The sequence below is a fragment of the Gavialis gangeticus genome, unplaced genomic scaffold (assembly GCF_001723915.1).
Source record: "Gavialis gangeticus isolate Ggan-Ray unplaced genomic scaffold, GavGan_comp1, whole genome shotgun sequence".
Classification (NCBI taxonomy): Eukaryota; Metazoa; Chordata; order Crocodylia; family Gavialidae; genus Gavialis; species Gavialis gangeticus.
The window spans coordinates 16369560-16372979 of record NW_017729028.1 but is presented as its reverse complement, the minus strand read 5'-3'; the positions used below and the strand labels follow the sequence as shown (position 1 = coordinate 16372979).

The 3420-nt window shown below is 44.3% G+C and overlaps 1 long non-coding RNA gene across 1 annotated transcript in view; it reads left to right on the top strand.

Moving 5' to 3' along the window:
• Positions 1 to 406: 406 nt before the first annotated feature.
• Positions 407 to 3420, top strand: part of LOC109300102 — a 14427-nt gene continuing 11413 nt past the window's right edge. Inside the window, exons 1-2 of the long non-coding RNA XR_002098118.1 lie at positions 407 to 490; positions 774 to 777. This is a non-coding gene — a long non-coding RNA (uncharacterized LOC109300102). The remainder of the gene's footprint in view (positions 491 to 773; positions 778 to 3420) is intronic.

Here is a 3420-nt window from a genome sequence, read left to right as displayed (position 1 = left end):
GTTTACTCAGTGTGACACAAGATGCTTCCGTGTAAGGGAAGAGGATCCCAACTTTTATCATGACCCTGCTCTCAAGGGCATGACAGCTTTCCCAGTGCTGTTTTTCTTATTGTACCCAATCAATGCTAAACACAAAGTGGAGTGGAGCAAATGCAAAGGGAGGAATTGAGAAGGCTTGCAGCAACGTGTAGTCCATGGTGCAATCATTAGAACACTTTGCGGGACAGCAGGAGGTGCAGGTCCTATCTCCCTTTGGGTAGGGGGCCTAAAACCTAAATCTTCTGCTCCAGGGGCAACTGCTTTAATCCCTAAATTGATTTAAAAGTCAGGAGGGACATGTTGCTGTGCCTGATACCTGCTAATCATATTCATTTTTGCCCAACCAAAAGATGAGGGCTTATGTGTTATACAATCATAGAAAATTAGGGTTAGAAGGGACTTCAGGAGGCCATTTAGTCCAAGTCTCTGCTCAAGATAGGACCATCCCCAAGTAGATCATCGTCTAGTCAGGTCTTAAAAACCTCCAAGGATGGAGAGTCCACAGCTTCTCAGGGTAACTTGTTCCAGTGTTTTACTACCCTCCTAGTGAGAAAATTCTTCCTAACAGCTAACCTAAACTTCCCTTGCTGCAACTTGAAACCATTGCTTCTTGTTCTAGCAACTGCCACCGTGGAGAACAATTTAGCTCCATCCTCTTTTGAACCCCTTTCTTCAGGTAGTTGAAGGCTACTATTAAATCCCCTCTCAATTTTTTCTTCTCTAGATTAAATAAGCCCAGTTTCCTCAACCTCTTCTCAGAAATCATGCACCCCAGCCCCTGAACCATTTTCATTACCCTCTGCTAGATTCTCTCCACTTTTTCCACATCCTTTCTGTAGTGGGGACCCAAAACTGAACATAGTACTCCAGATATGGCCTCACCAGTGCTGAATAGAGGGGAATAACTACTTCCCTTGACCTGCTGGCAGTACTCCCACCAATGGAGTCCAGTATGCTGTTAGCCTTTTTGGCAACAAGAGCACATTGTTGGCTCCTATTTGGCTCACTGTCCACTGTAACCCCCAGGTCCTTTTCTGCAGAGTTGCTGCTCAACCAGTCATCCCCCATACCTGTACCAGGGCATGGGATTCTTCCATCCTAAGTGCAAGACTAATGAGTATTGGATGCAGGAAGAAGCCCAGTTATGTTTGCTGTGCTCTCTGAGCATTTTTCATGAAACATACATTGCATAAAACGCATAGATAGCACAGGGAAGAAGACTTGATACAAATGCTGTTCATGCATTTTATCCAATAATTGTTTTATGCAAACCAGCATTGGGAGCAGAGGTCAGAATGTAAATTTCCCACTCTCACCATTGCTCTCCACTACACCAGACTCATGCTCCTTCTTGTATGCTTTCCTTTTGGCTCCATGACACTTTTGCTTTTGGAAGCCCAGCAGACTGTCTTCAACAGGTGGGTGCTCTTGGGTCTGCTTATACAAGGTCTACTGGTTAGGGTGCTTTGCTGGGAGCTATGGGTGTCCTAAACACAAGGCTAATGAGCTGAAAGGTGGATGGGTCCCTCTCCATTTGGATGTCTTTCTCGGGTAAGCTGTATCCCTATTTGTAGTAAGAACATATGGGTCTCTCATTTGAAGGATAAAAGAGGACCAGGCTCCTTTGTGGTAAATTAGTATTGGCTAAGGATGTCTATTGTCAGAAAAGGAGAGTTATGTTTGTATGCAGGTTGGATTAGGATTGGTCTCTGGGATGTACTTGATTGCTATTGAGTGAATAAGAGATCCTTGAGTAGGTGTTTCTCTCTGGATAGATTTAGACTCCCAGACTGGGAACCCAAGGGTTGCAGATTAATTCACAGGGGCTGCATCTGGCCCCTGGCTGCCATTTGAATAGCTCCAGTATAAATATTCCCATGCAGGAAGAAAAAAGTTTTGTATTCCTATAAGTATAGGCGATGCAGAGTGGGGGCATGGGGGGCACATGCCCCACCTGAGAGCACTGGTGCCTCCCCTGACAGCGAGTGCTTCAGCTGCTAGGGGGGCATGGAGAGAGCTTGGTCCTCCCCTGAAATTGGCTCTGCTGGTGACCAGCTGCACTCAGCAACAAGCTACTGGGAGACCCCCACCCACCCCTGGTCTTCGGCTGGCCAGCGGGGGACCCCCCCTGGTTGTGCCCCACTGGTACCCCCCCAGACTCGGGAGGCACCGATCACCCATGCATACAAGGGACCTTTATATGGTTATAACAGGACTCACCCTATTACCTGTAACCCATATATCAAATTTAGTTAGAAATCACAACTCTTCATTGAATATTTATTCAGGTACTGGATAAAACCTGTGTGCATCCCAGCTCCCACTACTCTTCATTTTCCAGCTTACTCCCTGCCTTACTATGAACGGCATATGAAAAATATAAATTCCCTGAAAATATGTGGAAAATGTTCATTTTCCTCAGAAAAAAATTAGCCACAAAATATCATCAATATCTATTTTTTCAGAAAGAACAAATCTTAAAAATAGATGTTTTTTAAAGAAGTTCAGTTTTCCTTATTTTCCTCCAGGCTTTCCCTCCTTTTTTCCATTTGAAAATCAAGGAGTGGGGTGTCGGGGGTGGGATATGCTGAGGGTTGAGACATAAAATTTAAAAAATATTTCTAGTTTTGAAAACTGAAATATTTTTGGCTTTTAGGCTATTTTAAAAATCTTTATACTGACTCAGCTCATGATTTTTGGAAATGATGTCAGCTTAATATTTAGCTTTTCTTTATCTGTTCAATAGTCTAGAGTGGTTGTCATAAATTATGCCAATAAAAATAAAAAAAATAATTGTTTATTTGGTATTAGTCACCCACCAGAGTGTCTAGAGCACCTTCACAATAGCTATACAACAGCATATCATAATATTTTTCAGAAAAGAAATAAAATACTTCTTGTTTCTGCCTCAGTTTGAATGTTTCATGAATGAAAAGAAGTGTTCTAAAGCCATCAGTTTGCCCCGGGGTCCAAGTTGTGCCATCTTGGACTAGAGGAAATCTGTTTGCCTAGAACTTTACGTGTTAGCAAGGAAAGGTGCTCAGGTACCAGACACATAATGGGGAAGCTGTGTGCTATAGGCAGGTGGCAATGCATGGGCCAGCAAAGGCTGCTGGCAGTGGCCAGTATTTTTGTGCCCCTCTTACCCATAACCTACCTACTCTCAGATACTCCAGCGTGTTTCATAGTTTCATAGTTTCTAGGGTCGGAAGGGACCTGAGCAGATCATCTAGTCCGACCCGCTGCCATGGCAGGAAAGAGTACTGGGGTCAAACGACCCCAGCAAGGTGTTCATCTAACCTGCTCTTAAAAACCCCCAGGGTAGGAGCCAGCACCACTTCTCTTGGAAGTTGGTTCCAGACCCTAGCCGCCCTGACCGTG